Below are 25671 nucleotides of genomic sequence, written 5' to 3' on the forward strand. Positions count from 1 at the left end.
TGGAGTGCCGGTCCTTTGCGATATATATATATATATATCCAACAAAACGAACCAGCACTCAGAGTCCATGACATATAATATGCCTGGGTGCCCTCCCAATAGAACACAGCATATAATGTAGCCACCGAATGAGGCGGCACTCCGGGACTTGCAGAAGAAAGTTTACTTAGAAATCACCAACGTTTCAGAGCCCTCGCGCTCCTTGACAAAAGAGCATAAGAGCTCTGAAACGTTGGTGATTTCTAAGTAAAGTTTCTTCTGCAAGTCCCGGAGTGCCACCTCAGTCATTCTCATCCGGTGGCTAGATTATATATATATATAGCAAACATATTTTATATATAACATACACACATATATACAGTATACACACATGAACGCAGGGAAACACGCTAACACACATACACAGTATACCCATACTAACACATACTGTATATACACAGTATACACACACTAACACATACTGCATATACAATAACACATACAGTATATATACACTAGCACATACACACCATACTTGTCTACTTTTGAAAAAGCATTTCAGGTAGATTGTAAAAGCAGCACCTATGAGCGCGGCGGTAAAGTGGGCGTGTCCTGCTACATCTGAGAGGCGTGTCATAAAATTAATTTACAAACAAATGTAAATTAGCCTCAAAGCAGTTAGTAAGATCTATTTGGTGATGAAAACACACTGATACTTTTCAGAAAATGCATGTAACCATAGGGATCATTGGCCCTCATTCAGAGCCGTACGCTCTGAGCAGAGCGCACGCTCTGAATGAGGGCCGCCCTCCATAAAAATGGAGCGTCCTCCTGGACGCTCGTATAGCTGTGGGTCACCACCCACAGCCTATACGAGCGTGCAGTTTGATGGCCGCGATGGTCGTGACCATCGCGACCATCGAAACTGCGAGCCGGAGCCTGCGGTTGAGGTTTTCAACCGCAAGGCCCGGAGTGATTTTGGCTCTATCAGAGCCAAAATCACTCCCACTGAAATCACTAGTGATGTCAGTGGGCCGGCTTCTGACGGTAGGCGTTCCCTTGGGAACTCCCCCGTCAGGGAGGCACGCCCACCAAAGGGGGCGTGCTGTCAATCAACATCGACAGCACGCCCCCTTTGATCAGACACAACGAGCGAAGGACTTTCCTTCGCTCGTCGCGTCTGGCGCATGCGTACGACGGAGCTCCCTCCGTCGTGCGCATGCTCAGTGCAGACCATCGACCCACTTGCGAGCGGACAGCCGCTCGCGAGTGGGTCTGAATCAGGCCCATTGTGCCTTATACCCAATGCAGGGAAATGATACTAATCATCCCATTTAAAAGTTTATATCTTTAGGTTTTTTTTGTAAGTTACAGCTTCATAATGACTGTAAGGTGCAATGAGGGAGATTGCTAGACTCTTCAGGGAGACAAGGAAATTGCTGCTATTTCAGGGAGTCTTCCTGACAATCAGGGAGAGTTGGCAAGTATGATACATATAAATAAATATGTATGTGTGTATATATATATATATATATACACTAACACATACACAGTATACACACACTAACACATCCTACATATACAATACCACATATATACACACTAACACATACATACAAATATATATATATATATATATATATATATATATACACTAACACATACACAGTATACACACACTAACACATCCTACATATACAATACCACATATATACACACTAACACATACATACAAATATATATATATATATATACACTAACACATACACAGTATACACACACTAACACATCCTACATATACAATACCACATATATACACACTAACACATACATACAAATATATATATATATATATATATATATATATACACTAACACATACACAGTATACACACACTAACACATCCTACATATACAATACCACATATATACACACTAACACATACATACAAATATATATATATATATATACACTAACACATACATAGTATACAATAATATATATATATACTAGCACATACATACACATAAAAACAGTACACCTACACACTGACATGCAGGAGCTGTAGGTTTCTAATGAAAGCGGGAACCTTACATGATTAGGCCCTGCCCCCTTGTGCCATAATCCCACGATTCGTGGGTGATATGGGGACGGGGCTTGCCATTTTGGCTCCGCCCCCACTTCTGCAGGTGCACTAGAGGTGGGGGCCCCTCTGTGTGTGGAGGCCTCGGGATGACCGCCTCTGTTTCCTCTCCCCCCCTTAATCCGACCCTGCTGCTTCTGGTTTTTATGCAATTTATCAAACTGCACTTTCAGAGGTAAATTTACTAAAGTGAGAGTTTTTAGAAGTGAGTTTTAGAAGAGATGTTGCCCATAGCAACCAATCAGATTCTAGCTATTATCTTCTAGAAGGTGCTAGTTAAATGTTAAGTATAATCTGATTGGTTACTATGGGCAACATCTCTTCTAAAACTCACTTCTAAAAACTTTCACTTTAGTAAAATTACCCCTCAGGGTTTGTTTCCGTTGTTCCATCTCCTCTCTTCTCCCTCAGTCAGTTGAAGTAACACGAGGCTCAGTCCTAGGTCTTTTGTTTTTCTCTATTTCATGACATTTGAAAAACTAATAATTTTGGGGGCTTCATTATGGATTCTATGTGAATGACATCCCAATTTATAATTCATCTCCAGATTTTACACCATTTGTGTTGTTCTGCATTACTTATTGTCTTTCTGCTGTTGCATCTTAGATGTCCTCTACCCACCTTTTTTTTAATTCAAACTAATAATCCCACCAGTCAATAGAGGCTAGTTGCCTGATCTCTTTATTTCTGCTGACTGCACAACTTTAAGCTCTAGGGGATAGAATTACTAAAGCTGCATACACACACAACTATTTTTCAAATGATTATCGTTAAACGATATAGTTTAACGATAATCGTTTGAAAAAATCATTCACTTTCTGAGTCAAACGATGAACGATTATCGTTCATGCGCGTTCACGTTTGTAGTTCAGTCAGACTTGTCAACTCAACGATTTTCATTAAGGGAATATGCAAAAATCGTTTGTAGTTCAAAAGAATCGTTCATTACACTTTAGAAGATCTGACAGATAATCTGACAGAAAATCGTTCATAAAATCGTTGGTAACAAAATCGTTGTGTGTGTATGCAGCTTAAGCGGCGACCACGATGATGTGAGTCTGGAAAAATGGTAGCATTACCCTATTAGTAGGTAATGTAATAATTGTCATAAGCACTAGAGAGAATAGTGTTTTGACAATCCTTAAAAAATGCAAAAGTCACATTTTCCATATAAAATGTTATTAAATACAAACACCTCCATATCCGTTACATCAAATGAATAATGTAAAGAGATAGCCGCTACCTGATATAGATTTTACACTAAGTATTTTAGTGCCATCAGCTGGAAAAGTCAAAAGTGGGTTGATGCAGGTTAAGCCGGCTTTCACCATCATACCGTATCTGCACCAGCCTTCCAGAACCTCGTCGGTGGCATATCCGGGGTTGGACCCATGTCTAATGGACGGCAGTGGTGCAAAATATAACTCATTTTGTTAAAAAGAGCCAGGCAGATTAGGGCCGTCTTTCCATAATATGAACTTTTTGCAAAAGTAGAATATTTTGTGTCGCAAGATATATAAATGATCTTTAAGGGTATGCGTTCGGCATTCTGGCGGTCTGGATGCTGATGCTTACATTACCGGCGCCAGAATACCGACGCCGGTCAGAATCCTGGCACAGACATCATGAACGCCGGGATGCCGAAGGTAAGTAATGGGGTTGGGTTTAGGGGTAGGGTTAGGCTATAATTGGGGGGGGGTTAGGTTTAGGGCGCAGGTTAGGTTTAGGGGTTAGGGTTAGGCACTAGGGGGGAGGATTAGGGTTAGGCACCAAAAGGGCAGGGTTAGGGTAGGGAGAGGGGGAGTGTTAGCATACCGACCAACAAACCAGGATCCCGACTGTCGGTATTCATACCGATTCCCCTTTAGGAGGTGGAAAATTCCCAGGTTTAATAGACCGCAAAACCACTTTTTTTTTTAAACAAAATTTTGTATTTCATTTTTTTTTTATTAAATTAACGGGAAATTAAATTGAAACCAAGAGGGAGGGGCAAGAGGCAAGGTGACTGATGGGCCCAAATTAAGAGAGGAGGAGGAATGGAGTTGGTGGAGGGGGGGTCACAAATTTTTTATTTCAATGTGAAGGCTTAGGAGTCATCCAGGTTAAATTTCTATGGGGAGAGAAATTCAAATTGCAAAGTCATTAATATAAAAAAAAGTATCTTAAAATATACAACTGTGATACAAGAAACTGGTGTCTTAAGGTACCCATCCATCTGTGATGGATTTCCGGGATCCTGCAATGCGATCGGAAATGCCGATCTGTTGGGTGGAAACACTTGAGCACCCACCATCGATGTTCAGTGATCCGTCGCAGGATCGCTGAAATTTTACATGTTGAATGTACCCGATTGGACAATCACAATCGGGAAAATCCAACATGTTGGATTTCTGCAATCCTGTGATGCCGGGTTGCAGCATCACAGGATTGTGGCAATCCGTCGCTGATGTATGGGGCACTTAACTCTTTGCACATGTTTAAGATGTAAATGAGGCTTTTCGTTTTAGGACAAACTGCAGAAATTGTTATTAATCATGAGAGGTGGTCCAAAAGTGGCAGGTGACTGAAGGTGTGCTTCTACACAGCCTCACCTGGGGCCAGTGTCTTACAAAAGGTGTGTGCCACCTGTGAAGCTAGATGTCCCCCTTTTGACTTTTTGAAGTGTCAGGTTGATGTGTACTTATATAGCGTGGTGCCCTGGCCACGTGTAACAGTGTGACCATTAGAGTTATCAAACAGAAATAGGCTGGCTGTGATCATCACCTTTCATCTGACACTGCTGTACTGATTTACTAGACTTCTGGATACAGAACTGTGTAGAGTCAAAGGCCAACAAGAGTGACTGATGAATATACGGCTTTGCATACTCGGCTATTGCCTCAATGAGAAAATTGCCATGCCTCATAGCGTCTGGTGACAGCTGAGCTCTCCTTAAGAGCAGGTCAAACACTGCAACATGGACATTACCCCAAGATATTAGCATTCTGCTACATTATTCATCTTTGTCCAATTTACAGATTGTTGCATCAGTTTGTGCCAGAATTGATGAAAGGATTTTCTCTAGAACAGCTCATTTTTATTTTAGTTGCAGAAATGAACATTTCATGTGACTAATCACCTCTCCCAGCATCCAGCCAGGCTCTCCGTAGTGATGTGTACATATTCTCTGCTTATCAACTGCTTGTATAACAATACAAGATGCACTCGTACATTCACAATGAGATGTAGTCTTTAATGACTCCCATGTTCCATCAGAGCAAATGTCGACTGACAAAATAATAATTCAGCTTAGAGCTTCACATACGAACCAAATTTTGATTTTCAGTAGTCCTTAGAGCTATTGACCACCTTGGGTTTTAGGCATTGAGTGTACCTCCCCAACATCAGCGGTCTGACATGTGGGATGGGGATGTAGCCCCAGCACACTGGAGGAATGGCCATGCCTCAGGTAGATGTAGCCATACCCACAGTAATTGTTGTCTTATCTTTTCAGAGATATGCTGTTTGTATATCTGCACACCTGGACACCTGATTCCATAGTGTGCAGCAGTGCACCACCTCCCAACCCAATGTCTTATCTTTTCAGAGATATGCTGTTTGTATATCTGCACACCTGGACACCTGATTCCATAGTGTGCAGCAGTGCACCACCTCCCAACCCAATGTCTTATCTTTTCAGAGATATGCTGTTTGTATATCTGCACACCTGGAGACACCTCATTCCATAGTGTGCAGCAGTGCACCACCTCCCAACCCAATGTCTTATCTTTTCAGAGATATGCTGTTTGTATATCAAGACACCTGATTCCATAGTGTGCAGCAGTGCACCACCTCCCAACCCAATGCAGGTCAGGAAAAACATCCTCATCGTGAGGCATTGGGACAATCAGTCATCCAAAATTGTGGCTGCCCCATCAAAGATGGTATGGTTGGGAGGTATGCTGTGTGTCAAGGTGGCATTTTAATATGATGGGCACCAAAGAGACATTTTTTCTGGTAAAGTTAACCTTTGTTTGTAAACCTGCAAACTAATGCAACTGGTTGTTGGTCACAGTACTGCACCCCCCATATCAGCATCTCGACCTCCAAGAACTTTACTTTCATGAAACAGGAGGAGAGGGGTATCATGGGCATCAACACACACCCTCATTAGTAGGAGAGGAAGAATGCAGACTAATGGTGGTTAGATTTTCTGTCAGATCTGAACGATAACGATTTTAAACATCGTTCAATCATTCATATCTGAAAGAAGATCTGACATGTGAGCCGGCAACGATGAATACATAACGATATTTGACATCTGATGTATTTGCAGTCAGATTTGGTCGATTTCATTCATTTTAATACTGTCTGAAATCATTCAAACATTGGTAAAATCGTTCAAATCATTCATCGTTCATCTTACAGATCTGACCGTGTGTATGCACCATTAGGGGATCTGCCAGACTGTAGGCATTCAACACCAGGTAAGTACATTTCTCTACTATTCATATCTTAGTGATATGTTAAGTTTTGGGTGAAAATCTAATTTATAATATATTTTAGAGTGGAATTTGCTATGTGAATGTAAAATCTTGAATTCTAGTTACTTGGGATGCAGTGTTTTCTCTCATGCTAGTTCTTAGTGAATAAAGCTGCATTTATAGGAATAATGGTGTGCCCTCAAAATGTCTGCCTCCGCTACTTGTAGGAGACTGGTATGGTTTAAAGTTACTGCCAAGTTTCTTGAGAGAAAACTTCAATTTGTCTGGATGCATATGATATTTAATCAACTTCCATGAGGGATTTCAAAAATTAGTCAGATTGTAATGAACTATGAAATGGTGATTAATGTTGTTTCAGTGCTTGATGAGAAGCAGCGTGTTCTCTAGAATATTTTGGTGGTGATGTTTTTATGTATGTTTTCTCTCTCCATCACTTCTGAATCATGTACAATAAATCCATGTGCAGATCTTCAATGGCATCTTATTTATAGGTTAGCTAGATGATCTCATTGCATGCATGAAGCTGGACAGTGCTCTGCTTACCACTATACCGGTTCAATGATGTAAATGTGTGTTTGTTGCTTTGGTAACTGTTTATTTCGGATTGCTGTTTAGTGGTGGATTTTACCTAGGGGCTGCGGGGCTGCAGCCCCCCCCCCTCACTCACCCACCCCCAGTAAAAGCCACTACTTCAGTGAGCCAGTGACTGCACTGGCTACACTGTGACTGGATGTGGCTTCCCATTGGCAGCGCCACCTGCCAGTCATGCACAGGACAGGCAGCCCCAGGGGGTGTCTCCTCCTCCTGGGACTGCCAATCTGGGCTGCGATTAGCAGAAGGAGGCTTCCAGTGGAAGCCACTGCTCTGCCTTTCAGGCAGACCTACACGGCTCCTAGGGGCTGCAGCTGATGCAGTCCCTAGAAGCTTGTGTTATGCGAATGCATAGTACCACCACCACTCATGCACATGCACTGGTCCTGCGCCTGCCAGACTCATTGCACAGGCACCGGGACCCGGCCAGCCAGACCAGCAGCAGCGGCAGCCACCTTCAGGTAGGAGCCATTGTTGTTCTTGTTGTATAACTTTTTAAGCTTTGCAAGAGGCAGGTCAATAGTTTTCAACAGGTGATTGTATGCATTCATTGAATGAAAGTGTTATTAGTATAAAACCCTTAAGTGTTACTAGTCTTAAGTATCCAGAGGACAGATATTTTGGTTTATTGGGTGCATTTGATTCAATGCTTATGAACTACAGTAAGCATTCATGGTATGACAAAGGCCAGACACCTACAATCAAACTGGTTCAGTGTCAGAGCTCATCCATGTAGGATAGATATTGATACTCATCAAGTGAAGTGCATTAAAGGCAGTCTTGCCAAAACATTACAAATTAATTAAAATGGATTACAAAACTATAATTCAACTGAAGAGATATAGTAGATGTAACTATGGGTTCTGAAGGATTCAAGGTTCAATCTAATTATCTTTTTCCAAATAATTCAAACTGTAGATGCATATGATATTTATACGGTTGTATTTGGACATCAGCAGCAACAGATTTGGAGCATAAAATGGCCTTGGAAAACATTCTGGAAGTAACCTCATGTGGAAAGGACCAGATCAAAGGTCGGTGGGGCCAGTAAAAAAGTAGGTGTGATTAGCACGCCATTATCCCTGCTTATGTCGGTGTTGGCCAATGGTAATTGGACTAAAAGCAACACATGGCCTGTCACAGTATGACCTTACTCATAAAAATGAGAACATCCACCTATTTATTTTCAATAAGGTAATGTGGGGTAGCCTGTCAAAGGCTTCCCAACATGGCAATTTGCAGTGGTTCATCATTGTGTATCTCTCAATGGTAGTTACTGCCGGTACATTGCCACCAGTGGTAAATAGACCCTTTATACTGCTTCCAAGACAAGTCTTGATGCATGAGGACTGCGGGGCACAGTCAAAATGTCTAGGCTGGACTGTCCATATGTAGACGTTTCTTTCTTAAATTTGTAAGGACAGTAGAGAAAAGCAGGACTTCTATAAATCAGGTATGTAGTGGAAAATCAGTTTTGCTGCGGCAAGGATTGAAGTGGAGATAGATGGGTGAGAATAGATGAATGTCAGATAGCAGGCACTTATAGTAGTCAAAATAGAGTAGATAAGAGCTTTGTAGTACAGTATCTTCAGTAAAAATAGAGCATATTCTGGTAATATTTCTAAAGAGGAGGCTGCGAAAGTGGGAGATTCTGGACTTGAGTGATAGTATAAAGTTGAGGACAGGGGGCCTGATTGAGAGATGGACAGAATTGCACAGCCACACACAGTGCTGTGACCAAGGTCGCAGCTTTGGATCACCATCAGAACTGTCATCCATTGCAATTGTTGACCCTCCAGCCAGGCTACGGCAGCTGAAGGTTACCGCAGCCTGAACGGATCATGGCAGCTTGCAAGGCCAGGAAGTCTGTAGGCACCCACGCAGACCCTGGCCTCGTCCCTCCTGGGAAAACTGGGCAGACACGCCCTGTTACTTGGAATACTGCAAAGGAACGCCTCCTAAACGCCGCAGCCTGTCAATCAGGCTGTGGCTGTGAGGCTCTGCGAGTGAACTTGCAGACGGAGTGCAGTGTGAGCAGTGCACCACCTGTGCATGCGCAGTCCTCCCACCATTGGGTTAGCCTACATCTCTGAATTAGACCCAGAGTCATGTGTATAATCAAAGCAGCAGATTTGGAAGACAGTGGAAACTGTGGTGTTATTGATGGTGAGGGAGGTGTAAGAGAAGGTGGAAACTTATTATAAACTCTCTTTTGAATATGTTGAGCATTAGGTAAGATTAGGACATCCAAGGGGTGATAGCAGAGAGACAGTACGTTACAGGAGAGGTCAGGGACTGAAGGTAGTTTTGGGTGGTACTGGAGGAGAAATAAGTAAGTTAGTTCCCCAAGAGAAGAGGGTGCACAGTGAGAAAATCAAAGGGAAAAACAATCTTCTGGGGCCCCAATAGATTGAGGGAGTGGAAGCGCAGCACCAGGGGTAGACACTAAAGGAGTGTTTTGATAGGATGGATACATGACACAGGCCAATAGATGAGAGGCTGATTAACAATGTCAAAATAGCAGACAGGTCCAGGGAGAGGAGTATTGAGAAATTACCATTAGACCTGGCTGTAAGTAGATCATTGTTCACTTACAGTATGTGAGTGTAGTCTCAGAATGTTTGGGTCTGATGCCTGTAAAGTCGAAAATGGAATTAGAGGAGAGAAAGTATGGTTGCACACACACACATCTATATAAATATATATATATTTACACACATATATGCCCACACACATACATACATTATATATAAGGGATGAGCTGGTTCGGATTTCTGAAATCCGAGCCCCCCCGATCTGAGCCAGATTTGAGTTTTCCCACCTGACTCAGATCTGAAATCGAGGCAAAACGTCATCATCCCACTGTCAGATTCTCATAGGTTTTGGATTCTATAAAAGTTCCCCGTGTCGGCGCCATTTTTCACTCTGGCTCTGGACAGTGAAGAGGGAGGGTGGGAGTTGTGCTGCTGTTGTCGTCCATAGGGCCTGTGTCCACTCCAAAGTCCATAGGGACTGGCTGGGCTCTGTTGTGCAGTGTGTTGTCCATAGAGCCTGTGTCCACTCCAAAGTTCATAGGGGCTGGCTGGGCTGTGTTGTGCATTCTGTTGTCCATAGGGGCTGTGTCCACTCCAAGTCCATAGGGGCTGGCTGGCTGGGCAGTGTCCCATAAAGGCTGTATTCCTAAAGAGATGCTGTAGTGTTGTCCAGGGGGTGCTCTGTCCATCAGGGGTGTTCCCCCCCAAGTGCCAAAAAAATATATTTTTCTGTTTGTATGCGCAGTAGCCGCACGTGCATCAACAAAGTATATCCCTAAGCGTGCGCCTGTGTCATAAGTAAAGGACCGGCTGGCTCGTCTGTTGAAGGGTGGTGTAACCCCCAAAGTGCCTGAAAAAAAATATGTCTGTATTTGTGACTTGTGTGCGCTGTAGCCACACGTGCATCAATATCTCATAAATGGAGGACAAAAATTTGTCTTATAAAAATAAAATAGGGAAAGGTCAAGAACCACTTTCTCCTAGTGCTGAAGCTGCTGCCACTAGTCATGACATAGACGATGAAATGCCATCAACGTTGTCTGCCAAGGCCGATGCCCAATGTCATAGTAGAGGGCATATAAAATCCCAAATGGCAAAGTTCAGGAAAATGACCTGAGGAGAAACGTAAATTTGCCAATATGCCATTTATGACACGGAGTGGGAAGGAATGGCTAAGGTCGATCCCTATGTTCATGACTAGTGGTTCAGCTTCACATGACGATTAAAGCCCTCCTCCCGCTACAAAAATCAAACAAGTTAAGCTGGCAAAAGCACAGCGAAGAACTGTGCTTTCTAATTCTAAGAAGATATCACAAATCCCCAAGGAGAGTCCAAGTGTGGCAACGGTTGCGATGCCTGACCTTCCCAACACTGGATGGGAAGAGGTGGCTCCTTCCACCATTTGCACGCCCTCTGCAAGTGTTGGAAAACCCACAGTCCACTTGCTGATATTCAAATTGAAGATGTCACTGTTGAAGTACAACAGGATGAGGATATTGGTGTAACTGGCGCTGAGGAGGAAGTTGATGAGGAGGATTCTGATGGTGAGATGGTTTGTTTAAATCAGGCACCGGGGGAGACAGTTGTTGTCCGTGGGATGAAAAAGCCCATCACGGTCATGCCTGGGCAGAAGACCAAGCATTCCATCTCTTTGGTCTGGAAATATTTCTATCCAAATCCGGACAACAACTGTCTTGCCATATATTCCATATGTAAAGGTGGAATAAGCAAGGGTAGGGACATTAACCACCTAGGAACATCCTCCCTTATATGTCGCCTGCAGCGCATTCATAAAAAGTTACTGTCAAGTTCAGAAACTGTGGCTAAGACCGTAAGCAGTCCAGGAACACATAAATCCCTTTGTCCTGTTGTATCCAAGCGCTTGCAAACCACACCATCAACTCCCTCCTCGTCAATTTCCTCCTCAGTCAGGATCGGAAGTAGTCCTGCAGGCCATGTCACTGGCATGACTGATTCTCCTATCCAGGATTCCTCAGGAGGATCCTGCATTGCTACGCCTGCTGCTGTTGCTGCTGGGAGTCATTCATCATCCCAGAGAGGAAGTAGGAACACCACTACTTCTTTTACTAAGCAATTGACCCTCCAACAATTCCTTAGCAAGGAGGATGGAGTACAACAGCAGTCATCCTGAAGCATAGCGGATAACTGAGGCCTTGACAGCTATGTTGGTGTTAGACGTGCATCCGGTATCCTCCATTAGTTCAGTGGGATTTAGACAATTGATGGAGGTAGTGTGTCCCCGGTTCCAAATCCCATCTAGATTCCACTTCACTAGGCAGGCGATACCAAGAATGTACAGAGCCATCAGAAAGTGTCCTAAAAAATGCGGTTGTACCCAATGTCCACTTATCCACGGACATGTGAACAAGTGGAACAGGGCAGATTAAGGACTATATGACAGTGACAGCCCACTGGGTAGATGTATCACCTTATGCAGCAACAACAGCAGCATCACCAGTAGCATCATCTCAGAAATGCCAGCTCATTCCAAGGCAGGCTACGCTGTGTATCACCGGTTTCAGTAAGAAGCACACTGCCGACAACCTCTTAGAGAAACTGAGGTTGTCACCTAATGGCTTACCCCACATAGACTCTCCTGGGGATTTGTGATATCTGACAACACCACGAATATTGTGCGGGCATTGCATCTGGGCAAATTCCAGCACATCCCATGTTTTGCTCACACAATAAATTTGGTGGTGCAGAATTTTCTGAAACATGACAGGGGCATGCAGGAGATGCTTTGGGTGGCCCAAAAAATTTCTGTCCACTTTCGCCATTTAGTGACTGCATACCGAACACTGGAGTGCCAGCAAACACTCTTGAGCCTGCCCTGCCATCACCTGAAGCAAGAGGTTGTGACACGGTGGAACTCAACCCTCTATATGCTTCAGAGGATGGAGTAGCAGCAAAAGGCCATTCAAGCCTATACATCCACCTATGACATAGGCAAAGGAGGGGGTATGCATCTGACTCAAGCACAGTGGAGAATGATTTCCGTGTTGTGCAAGGTTCTCCAGCCCTTCGAACTTGTCACACGTGAAGTCTGTTCAGACACTGCCAGCTTGAGTCAGGTCATTCCCCTCATCAGGCTTTTGCAGAAGCAGCTGGAGAAACTGAAGGAGGAGCTAAGATGGAGCGATTCTGCTCGGTATGTGGGACTTGTGGATGAAGCCCTTCATTCGCTTTGCCAGGATTTGAGGGTGGTCAATCTGTTGAAATCAGACCACTACATCTTGGCCACCATGCTCGATCCTAGGTTTAAAGCCTACATGGTGTGTCTCTTTCTGGCGGACACAAGCCTGTAGAGGTGCAAAGACCTGCTGGTTAAAACACTGTCAGCTGAAGCGGAATGTGACACGTCAACAGCTCCTTCTTCATTTTGTCCCACAACTGGGGCTGCCAGGAAACAACTTAGGTATCCTAAGCAACCCGCTGGCAGTGTTGCAGGGCAGACAGGACCAAGTTTGGACATCTGGTCAGGACTGAACGACCTGCCAACAATTTTTGATATGTCTACTGTCACTGCATATGATACTGTCACCATTGACAGAATGGTGGAGGTTAAATCGGTGACAGCATCCAATTAGTCATGTCAGACAGTCCGTACCTGTAATGGCAGGAAAAAGAGGCAATTTGGAGGTCCCTGTACAAACTGGCTCTATTTTACCTAAGTTGACCCCTCCAGTGTGTACTCCGAAAGACTGTTTAGTGCAGCCGGGAACCTTGTCACCGAAAGGTGAAGGAGGTTGCTTCCACAAAATGTGGAGAAGATGATGTTCATCAAAATTAATTATCAATTCTTCCAGGGAGACCAGCCTCCAGAAAGTACAGAGAGACCTGTGGTGGTGGATTCCAGTGGGGACAAATTAATACTCTGTTAGGATGAGGATGTACACAACACTGAAGAGGGCGAGGAATCGGTGGATGAGGACAACATCTTGCCTCCGTAGAGCCAGTTTGTGCAGGGACAGATTAATTGCCAGCTTGTTTTGTGGGGGCCCAAACGAACCAATCATTTCAGCCACAGTCGTGTGGCAGACCCTGGCGCTGAAATGATTGGTTTGTTAAAGTGTGCATGTCCTGTTTATACAACATAAAAGTGGGTGGGAGGGCCCAAGGACAATTCCATCTTGCACCTCTTTTTTTTCTTTGAATTATGTACTGTTTGGGGCCTAGTTTTTCAAACTGCCATCTTGTCTGCCACTGCAGTGTCACTCCTAGATGGACCACGTGTTTGTGCCGCCCACTCGTATCTCTTAGCATAGTCATCCAGCTACCTCGGTGCAACCTTTTGGCCTAAAAACAATATTGTGAGGTGTTCAGAATAGACTGGAAATGAGTGGAAATTAATGTTATTGAGGTTAATAATAGCATAGGAACAGAAAAACCCACAAATTGTGTGATGTTTAACTGTTTTAATGCTTTTTTCCCCCCAAAATACAGATCTAAAACACAGAACCCAAAACACGGAAGGGTGGTTTTGGCAAAACCAATCCAGATCCAAAACATGAAGAAAGATCCAAAACCAAAACACAAAACACAAAAAAGTGGCCGGTGCACACCCCTAATATACATACCATCCCATCTAACGGCGGCACTCAGGGATTTTGAAAAGAAGATGACAGTCATCATTTGGTCAACGTTTCAATGCGGCTGCATTAAAACGTCAACCAAATGATGGCTGTGTCGTCTTCTTTTCAAAATCCCTGAGTGCCGCCGTTAGATGGGATGGTATGTGCGGTGTAGGTTTACACTAGCTACGGAGAGCAAGGGGGTACTATTATTGTCTTCTGAGTGCCGGATTGTTTTGCTTGTTTTATTTACACACACATATATACACACATACATACATACATACACATATATGCACACACATACATACATACACACATATAGTTTTACCATTTACAATTTTACAGAATTTATACTAAATAAAAAAAACTTATATCCGCCAGTTGGAGTAAGGGACTATTTTCCATTACACCAGCCACCAAAATGGACACACAAAGCAACCAAATTCAGAACCTTTTATTAAATTAAGAGTTCACACATTGCACAGTTGTAGCCATTGATTTTATTTTGCCATTTCAGAGACTACAGAGAGTTAAAGGGGCTAAATTAGCGACTGCATAACATTTGTGTTACATCATTATTGTTTGTTTCCCGCACACTAAACATTGTGAAGCAATTAAGTAAAATACGATTAATCCTGAGGATTGAATCTATGCATAGGTGGCGAGCCTTAGTGATATACACCTTTTTATACATGATTTTTAACCGGTGAGCATAAAATGATTTTTCTCCAGCTCTTTGGAAACATCTGCATTTACATTGTAAATCTATTTATCCACATTAAACAAGGAGAAAAATCTGGCGTCCTCATTGTGTTTAGACAAATCTTGACCTAGTAGGCTCAGTTTAACGATATAATCCCACAACTCAGAATCCAGCAAACTGCTGCTAATTAGATTTTGTTCTTTGCAAATCAGTAATCCATGATAGGAATTGCTTTTGTATGTGATTCAGCTAATGCATTTCCTAAACATAGCTACTTCTGAAATGAGAAGGTATTAAAAGATGGGATCAGCATCATTACTTTTTAATCGTGTCATGTTCATAATGCGTACATTTTCAGAATCCACCGTCACCGCGAGATTTGCATCGGTTTCACATTACTTTCTTAGCACTAATCCCATTGTTACACAGATTTTATATCTCCTGGCTTAGTGTTCTATCACTTGAAATTATACTGAGGATTTCATTTAGAAAATGTAACAGGGCAACAGCATTTCAATCATTATCAGCAGTTAATTGTAAAGTACACACGGTTATCTATAAACAGACCAAAATTACCTTAAGTCAGGTTAGAGAAGTGATGAGAATATAAATGTTTCCCAGGAAATTAGTGTTATTTTCTGAGTATGTAAATGCTAGACAGAGTACAATGTTTATTATTATTATCAACATATCTTCATTAATTATACTTTTGTAATCAGAATGGCAAATATAATAAGGGCAGTAACTAGGGTTGTGCAAGCTCTGCCGCCATGCAGGGTCTAGGTGACAGCACCATCTCTTCCCCATAACACCTGTAATTGGTTTGCGGGGAGCCTGGAATGGCAGCCTGTAGAGCCACCTGGAATGGCAGCTTGTAGAGCCTCCTGGAACGGCAGCATCTAGAGCCTCCTGGAATGGCAGCTAGAAGAGCCTCCTGGAGACCCCTGGTACGGCAGCCTGTAGAGCCCCCTGGTACGGCAGCCTGTAGAGCCCCCTGGTACGGCAGCCTGTAGAGCCCCCTGGTACGGCAGCCTGTAGAGCCCCCTGGTACGGCAGCCTGTAGAGCCCCCTGGTACGGCAGCCTGTAGAGCCCCCTGATATTGGAGCCTGTAGAGCCCTCTGGTACGGCAACCTGTAGAGCCCCCTGATAAGGCAGCCTGTAGAGCTCCTGGAATGTCAGCCTGTAGGGCCCCCTGATATGGCAGCCTGTAGAGCCCCCTGATATGGCAGCCTGTAGAGTCCCCTGGTATGACAGCCTGTAGAGCCCCCTGATATGGCAGCCTGTAGAGTCCCCTGGTATGACAGCCTGTAGGGCCCCCTGATATGGCAGCTTGTAGAGCCTCCTGGGATGTCAGCCTGTAGAGCCTTCTGGATCATCCTTAGTATGCTCCGGGCACTGCTTTTCTTCCTGGTCCTGGGGTCATCACATGTTTGTGGGTGGGGATGGCACAAGGCAGAGAATTACAATCATACTGTTATTGGACTGGGTATCACTTTGCACTGCTCAGGTTTGGACTGGCACATTGGGATATTAGAGAAATCACTGGTAGGCCCCAATACCTTCAAGAGAGCTGAAATAATGCACCTCTTCTTCCACAGGCACATCCCTGCTGACTGCCCAGCTGGATCATTTTATGTAATCACTGGACCCAAAAGTGGAAAGGGGCTCAGTTTTTCCTCTGCCTCTCACTGCACTTTCCCATGTTTCCATCCCATGCCCATTGACTTCCTCACAACCCTCCCATACTGGAGCGGCACTACCCAAATACGTAACAGACACATTACATAGCTTATTTTAACTAATTTGGCACAATTTCAGAGTTCTACTCCTTTCACTGGGCCTCTACCATTGGTTTTCTCACACAGTGCAACATATTGTATATACTTGTTATAATAATAATAATTAGTGTCTGTATTTCTTTGCTTCATGTTTGGAGATAAAATAACATTTTTCTTTATTATTAAAGTTTACTTTTCATTCAAGCTGAATAAATGAGCAGTTAATTCTTGGTTCTTCCTTATTAACCCTATTTGCAGGTTTAAGGTCTAACTTCTGGGGTCAACTGAAGAGTTTTCTTTTGGATGCCAGGTGTGTGGGGAGGGGGGATGTTACCAGCCGTTGCTCTGATAGGGGGAGGAGGGTGGTCTAGAGAGCCAGGTATGAGGCATGTGCTGTCTGTAATGTTAGAAAGGCAGCTTATGGTCATTTACAATGCAGTGTGTACTCCTATGCATTCCTGCACTCGCACTGCTGCCACCTGCTGGTAAAAAGCGGAAGATCTTGACTCGGGAGGGGGGCATATTAGCAGAGTGCGTATGGACACGTGACCTATTGACAGAGTGACCAGGGAAAGAGACTGGGTCCATTACTTGATAGATTATATGATTAAATGTACATTTATATCCACAGACTTTACACTGGGCCTTGGGTGTACAGGATGTTAACCCTAACCCTCCTGGGGGGTGCCTAACCTCTCCACCGGGGGTGCCTAACCCTAAACCCCCCTTCCCCTAGCCTAACCCTAAGTCCCCCCCCTGGGAGATACTAACCTAACCCCCCCCACGCGCGGCTCCCGGCTCACCTTTGATTGGTATGCCGGGCGTCGGGCTCCCGGCATAGGTCTAATGACAGGTGTCTGGATTTTGACACCTGTCATTAGTACCTTGCCGGGATTAGACAGTCGGGAAGCCGGCGGTCGGGATTTCGTCCATCGGCTTCCCGACTGCTTCCTGGTGGTGGTTAGTCCACATATGGTACAGCTTAACCAAGTTTTATGTTTATTTAACTAGGTAGAACAAGGCTCTCCAGGCTGCTCCAGCATTGTTGTTGTAAGAGTATTGCTGGGCATTGTAGTGCGCAGGGCAGCAGGATGGTATATGCCCCAGTAGTTAGTTCTGCTATGCCTCTTAGTAATACCGATGGGGGTATAGGATACTTGCAGTACTCTGTAGGGCTCTGTATGGCTGAGAGTCTTAGAGGGCACATCCAGTCACTTGGAATGGTGGTCAGGAAAGATGTGCCAACAGGGCATGCATGCGCAGTAGTGCATGTCAGACGTCAGGCCTCCTTCTGAGCCATGTCGGGTCCTAGATCCCACCGACTCTGCTGCTATATGGATATGAGGCAGCGCATAGTGCTCCTAATCCAACAGGGCTTTAGGTGGCCTCCAGTTGCTGAGGCCTAAGGTCTATAACTGAGGAGACATATCTTTCAGATATGAGGTAAAGAGATGTGATAGTCATTTTCCCTTATTGTACATGGTATGGGTGAGTTAAGTCACTATTTACAGTAACTGAAGTGTTTATAGTTCTATAAATATGTCCACCTTGATCTATTTAACTCTACAGCAGGCTGCCATGTTAGTCAGAATATTCTCCCCCTGAGTGGGTAAAGTGTGTGTAATGCTTTGCCAGGCCTCTTATCATACTTATCTAAAGTCTGCCCTCTGAGAGAAGCCCGGAGAGAAAAGCAGCAGACCATTTTAGGGGGCAGGGCTGACTTTCATGTTATTAGGCCTCGCCCCATCATGGCAAAATGCCACAAATCACATGCCATGATGTGGGGGTGGAGCTAAAATGAAGCGTTTACGTCATTTTATCCTCACCCACTTTATACAGGCACAATTTTCCTACACTTCTGTCCCCATCCTGCCCATTTTACTAGGAAGTGGGCAGGATCTGGGAGATCCGCCCACTCTTTCAGGGGTGTGGTGGACTGCATGAAAAAATCACAAACCTCCCGCAACTTCCGGGACAGTAGCCAAGTGTGCAGAGCTGAATTTAGACCTCATGAGGCTCTAGGCAAGACACTGGTTTAGGGCCCCCTTCCTCAAACAATCCATAGCACTTGATGGATTCATGCACATGGGTATAGCCAGTTATTTCACAGCAACTCAACTTACTGTAACCTCAGCTTTTTTTTTTTTTTCTTATCTGTGTTAGATCCTATCAGGACATTGTACTAAATTAATGTGAGGAGCTTCTGTTTTTATTCTAGCAAGGGTGGGGGATTTTTACTTTTTAATAGAGCTGCAGTAGAATATCAGGGTTAGACAAGATATTGTATTTTACTTTCCGGTATTGTGAACTTTTAAATGTTGGGGCTTAGTGGTTCTTTGAAACATATGTTATCTAGTTCTCATTTCACATGTTACGGATAATTTAAAAATGGCCTTTAATGTCAAGGTATGCGGACTATTCAAGCACGATATTGTAAAATTTAGTTTATCGGTTCAGTGTGAGTTTTCAGCGGTGTTTAACGAAGGGAATCTTTGGCAATATTAGAATTAAGGGCAGCTTGATATTAAATATTTTAACATTTTCTGAATCTAATAAAGGTTCTATTATAATTTTCTAGTGTTTTTAGTTCATTATTTTTGTTGTCCTGAAAGGAGCAGCTATAGGCCCTTACCCACAGGCGCTACCCCATGTCATACCTAAAGGCTCATTTAGGAAATGTTGCAACCAAGCCCCAAACCATAACATTCCTTATCGCAACATATTGCAGCAATTTGGAATGTATTTTTTATTGGAGAGATGCTCTGACAATTGCCACTTTAAATCTAGTGACTATCTCGTCGGATTCATGCCGCTCCCGCGATTTGTGAACTAATAAATTTGGCCCCATATTTCCCGATAGTCACAATTTCGTCCGAACTATTCAAATCATGGGGCTACATCAAAATAGGTCGGGCTTTGCCCAAAAGTGGATGTTTTTTGATAAATTCAGGATGGGGGTTTGGGTGGATTGGTGGCAGAAATTATTTTGCCCCAATTCTGCCTTTATATATGTAGAAGAAGAGCTTTAAGTAGACATTACTACTTGTGGGAAGAGTCATACTGTATGTGAACTTCAATATGGGCGTATAAATTTCTGTGTGTCCTTTTGATGCTCACCCTTTTGGATAACGCAGCTGCAGCTGCAATTTTATAAATAATACTTTATTATTCTCAAACCAGTTTAATAACATGTGAATAGTCACCAGAATTTCATAAATATAAGATTGATTAGAGAAATTAAGCTAAACTAGAAAAAGTTAAACAGCTCTCTAGGTTTGACCATATATGATCTTAAATTATTATTATTATATTTTTTGCTGAACATTAAATTCAAACTACATTCACTGTGGTGTTTAAACAAATGTTAAAATACTTTTATTTAAAAAATATTATTTAAATAATTCCAAATCTAACATATTTGAATGTGGAACATGGACTACAAATTCAAACTGTGGCCATGACGATTGCACTGCAAGCATACTTGTGGCCTTCAAAGTAGTGACATTTGATTGAATTCCAATTAGGTAGAAATGATGCTGTTATGTGTAAATAGTGAGGTGAAATAGTAAACCAAACTCTAATATTGTGACACATTATATATCTTTGTGAAACCTGGCAGTGAAGGGTTTGCAATTCATGGTCGCTATTCTTTCCCGGTCTGTCTGCGGCCTCTTTGTCAGCTGACGGAACAGTGGATAATTTCCATTCTGTAGAAATCTGCAACACTCGGAAAGCCGGAATCCGATTCTCTTAATTTGCAGTGAGTCATTTTTCATTTCTACAAATAACTTTTCAATTATTTGTGAAAGCTAAATTGATATATTTACACAGCGCCTGGAAAGACCCAACTATAAGACTTTCCGTATAATAATCACATGAAATAGGCCTGCAGTAAAGTGATCATTTATAAATTAGGCCAGTGTCTTGCCCATTAAGCTTTACAGAGCAGCTTCACAAATAGCTGGGAGTGATGTTACCTTATTCCTTCTCAATTAACATTCACTACGTCACTGGGGTCAGCTAACCATTTATTACTAAACCAATGGAGTTCAATCCAAGATTGTGTGCAGTGTACAGCATTATCAAACTAATTGATGTGTAATATATGTTGGAAGTACAACTTTTTATATAAGGCTCACCTATGGTGCCCAAAGGGTTAGAGGCTAGGGTGGTGTCTATGTTATGGATCTCATTACATCCTGAACAGGACAAATGGCGATAAACCTCAGTCTCTGCATACTGTCATCATTATCTCCTTCATCTTTATTTATAAGCAGAGGTTTAAATATTTAAAAAGGTTATTGTGATGTTACAGCAGTAAAACTATACTGATTTTTCAATTCATCAGCACTCAATAAATGTTATACGATGGCGACAAGGCAACACAATGAACTTTTCCTTAAGGAAACAACATTATGACACCGTGATCTTTGTAAATGCATGTAATTGACTTCAAATTCATTGATAAAGATAGACGAGAGAGGTTAGGAGCTACAACATCGACAAAGTTACCGCGGCTTTAAAACAATGAGGCAGACACAAATCCATTACAAAGATACAATCAAATATTTAAAAAAGCCTGGAATGCTCATTACTTATTCATGCTAATACAGGAATCTTAACAAATCTGAAGAGGGTTAGCACTCAATCACTCACAAACCAAATGAGTTTTTGCATTTATCAGAGTCCAGGCACCCAGATCTAAGCTGCTTTTTGCTTAACAAAGGTAGAGCGACATAAAATATATTTACAGCCCAAGCAAGACAACGTGATGCAAGATTTATCAAAATTAGACATGTATACTTGCGTGTTACAGTTACTAGGGAGCAGGATGAAGTCTATAATTGTTCCAGGCCATTTGTAGGGATCACGTTTCTCCTAAGGACAAAAATGCTGTTAGTTTTGCAAAGGCCGTTCTGGGGGCTGAGCTCAGCTGCTTCAGAAACCTACTGTAAAGCTGCAAGAGATCATATGATTTTAAAGAAACTTTGTCTAGTTGGAGCGGGCAAGCTAAAATATATTTGCTTTACTGTATTTTGTTTGCCGAAACCAGCTCTAAGGGTATGCAGTCAGGAAGCAGATGGTCAAAATGCCGACCGCCAGCTTCTTGACTGTCTCCCGGCAGGGGTCTAATGACGGGCGTCGAGATCCTGACGCCTGTCATACCGATCGAAGGTAAGCTGGGCGGGAGCCCGACGTCCTGCATACCGATCGAAGGTAAACTGGGCGCCGGGCGCGGACACCCGTGGGGGGGAGGGTTAGGTTAGGTGCTCCTGGGGGGGACTTAGGGTTAGGCACCCCCCAGGAGGGTTAGGGTTAGGCTACAGAAAGGGGGGGTTAGGGTTAGGCACCACCGGGGGGAGGTTAGGCTTAGATACCCCCCGGGAGATTTAGGTTTAGGCTGCGGGGAAGGGGAGGTTAGGTTTAGGCACTTACAGGGGGGGTTAGGGTTAGGCACTTGGGGGGAGGTTAGGGTTAGGCACCCCTAAGGGAGGGTTAGGGTATTTCATACCGATTCCGCTCTAAGTGATTCCTATGAAATGATTGCTTGATAGAGGAAAATGGAACAGAACAAATATCAAGCATCCAGGGTTCATCCAGTGTTTGCAGCTCGTACAGGGGGCACAAATGGGGAAATCCACATAATGACCTACTGGACACTTTTTTGTTGGCCATCTGTTCTACGCTATGAATTTAGGGTTATATATGTTGGGAGGATGTAAAACTGATTGGCAGTTAAGTGACCAGGGGGCCCATTTATCAGAAATATTTGCAGCTAATTTCCAGAAAACACCCGTTTTACCGGGGGGGGGTGTAACTGCAAATATTTAGTATCCCCTGAATGTATGGCAGAGGGACAGCAGCAGATATCTCCGATACCTGCTGTGATCCCTCCATCTCCCATTGGTTTCTATAAGGTATGTGATGCTGCCAGGTTTTACCAACATCTGGAATGCAAAGCATTATGAAGATTGGCCCCCACAGCTACTGCTATCTAAAGATGGCATTATATCACAGATTTAGCTGATGGAGGGCTCCCCTGGAACCATCCCTGGCAATGGTGGCCACGCAAGTGTGTTCAACGGGACTGTGCATGCGCAGTAACCCCGGCAGCACATCACAGGGACCTTGTGGAGCCCCTGTCCCTGCGGGTGCCAGTTAATACATGCCAGTAGTAAAGTCACATCCTGCAATGTGATCTTGGGCGATAACATTGCACCCAGATCAGATTGGAAATGTGATTTTTGATAAATGCCCCCCCCAGCTTACATAGGGCTTACTGCTGAGCACAAAGTGGCAGGCACAGTTTCAGATGCAACAAAATAACTTCTGATCAGATATCAACCAGACTTTCAGGCTGTTTTGTGATCGCATGCGAGGCTACATTCACATAATTCCACACATACTTGCTGCTTCTGAGTCAAGTTTTTGCATACAGCGCATGTGCAGAAGTGACTTTATGCATTTTGGTGAATGTCCATCCTCTTCTGAGTCAAATGCAACTTGGCCAGATCTTTCCGTGAAATAGGACATTTTTGGGCGTGATGCTCCGTGCAGTTCTGAGTCCTGCTTACGTGGAAGGGAAGACTGTTTCTGACGGCAGTTTTGCACCTAGCGTGGTGCTGGTACAAGTGCAGGTACTATTTGAGACAGTTTTCAGCGCCTGGTGTAAAATCTATAATGCGGGTTTCCGCTTGCACACGCACGGTTCTCCGCATTAGCTGAGCGGATTCTCGCATTAGCACAAGGTTGTAAAACAGGCTTCCGTGGCTGCCCGACACTAGAGCCTCTTTACATGTGATTCAGAATCAGCTCCATAGATAGATGTGATTGGCCAGTTGATGATTGACACCTAAATAAGTCCGACATAAACCTCTCACAATCTGATCGTCTAGGTCTCAGACTGAGCATGTGATTGGCCGGTTGTGTGGGCGTGCACTTAAAAGCCAACCGCAGAGCTTTGCTCCCTTCTGATCCTGTTGCGCACCCTGATTTTTGCTCATCATCTGGATTTGTGCCATTTGGCCCCACAGCTTGTGCAACAATCACACACACTGATTCAGTTGTTTGGTGATTGGGCCAAACAATCAGATCATCTTAAATGATACATTTGTTTGTGGCCATCATGGGGGCTGCAGAACCTAATTGTGACTGTCTTGTGACATTAAATAAACAAAGCTTGCTTTAGCCATAAAATCCACTCCAGGTCTTTTGTTCATGGCAAATCATTTATAGGAACCTATTCAAGCTCATCATGTTAACTTGGCTTCATCAGGAGTTTAAATGATAGGAAACAATTTATTGTGAGTTAAATATTTTGACACTGATTCTGAATTGGCAGCATTTGCACAAAATAAAAAATCTCTAAAAAAGCTGCACATACAAATAGCGTATTTACCCCATATGCTGCGGCACGGTTGTTGCAAGGGGGTTGGGTATGAAATCCCGGCTGTTGGGATGCCACTGGTCAGAAAACCGACAGTGGCATCCTGACAGCCAGAATCCTGACACCCATATGAATGAATGTAAATATCTTCCTACTTCCTACCCTAACCTCCCCCCTTAGTGCCTAAACCTAACCTACCCCTCCCCGCACCCTAATCCTAACACTCCCTCCCTGGTGCCTAACCCTAAGCCTCCCCTTAATGCCTAACCCTGCTACCTAGCCATAACCTCCCCCTAACACCCTGATACTTACCTTCAGGATGCCGGTGGTTGGGATACTGGTGCCAGAATCCCGACCTGTCACGATTTTGGCGCCGATATGCAGACCATTGGCATCCCGCACACCGGGATGCCGACTGCATCCTGTTGCGAGGTGCATCCAATCTATGCAATGTAATATTTGTGCCTGGATTACCTGCATTCCCTCAGATACACATATACACACAGTTTTTAAGTGTTAGATTTGATAACAAAAAACATTCACAATTCTATTTCATTTAACTAAAAATCCCTCTGTTATAAGAAGCATTTTGTATTCCTAATTCAAATTTAAAAAGAAAAAAATATATTTTTCAAAAACATCCACAAAATCATATATTATCTGCTCAGTCAATAAATGAAGTTTTCACATTGGACCCGTCTCTTCCATCCCCTCCCACATTCTGCCTCTCTAAGCTTATACACTTTTTTTTGTGGGCATGTGCAGTATAATTTTGCGCATTTACATTAAGAAAACAAACGTACACCCAAGTAAGTACCGGCACCTTTATGTGTAGGAGAAATAAAAGGAATTGCACTAAGAAAACTGCAACAAATTTCCAGATTTTGATCACGAAAAAAATTAAATCGTCTGTATCTATTGTAAATCTATACTGTGCTGTCTAACAGATCTGACCAATCACAAACTTAATGGGGGTCCAGTGAGGCCTTTACAGATATTTGCAACCTCTGTATCTTAAACCCAGGGTTGCTGACTTTCTGCCTGGGTCGTGTTGCAGGGTGCATGGCGGCGGCAATGGTGGGTGGTGTGTGGGCGTGGAGGCAAGATCACTTCATTGCCGCTTCGCCCCCACTATACAATGCTGAATTTTTCTGCACTGTAAATAAGGATCTGGGCTACCATGACGCAATTCAGTGCAAATCTTTTCATTGGGCCCCTCCGAACCACCCAGTTTCGACAGGTAAGTGTGGGGTGGAGAATGCGGGTGGAAGTGGAGGGTGCGGTGGCCAGTCCAGTAGACTTGCTCTCTCCTACGGTGGGCCAGGTACACCACCTGATTTTCGGGAGCCTCCTAGCCATTGAAAGAGAGTCTGCATGTATGCTTAAACCCTGAATCATGCTCGGGCCTTGTGTTTGATCCTTATGGGTGATTGTGGAATCTCGTCTTTTCACTAGAATAGAGCAGAAAACTCT

The sequence above is a fragment of the Taudactylus pleione genome, unplaced genomic scaffold (genome assembly GCF_031769625.1).
Source record: "Taudactylus pleione unplaced genomic scaffold, aTauple2 ptg000885l, whole genome shotgun sequence".
Taxonomy (NCBI): Eukaryota; Metazoa; Chordata; class Amphibia; order Anura; family Myobatrachidae; genus Taudactylus; species Taudactylus pleione.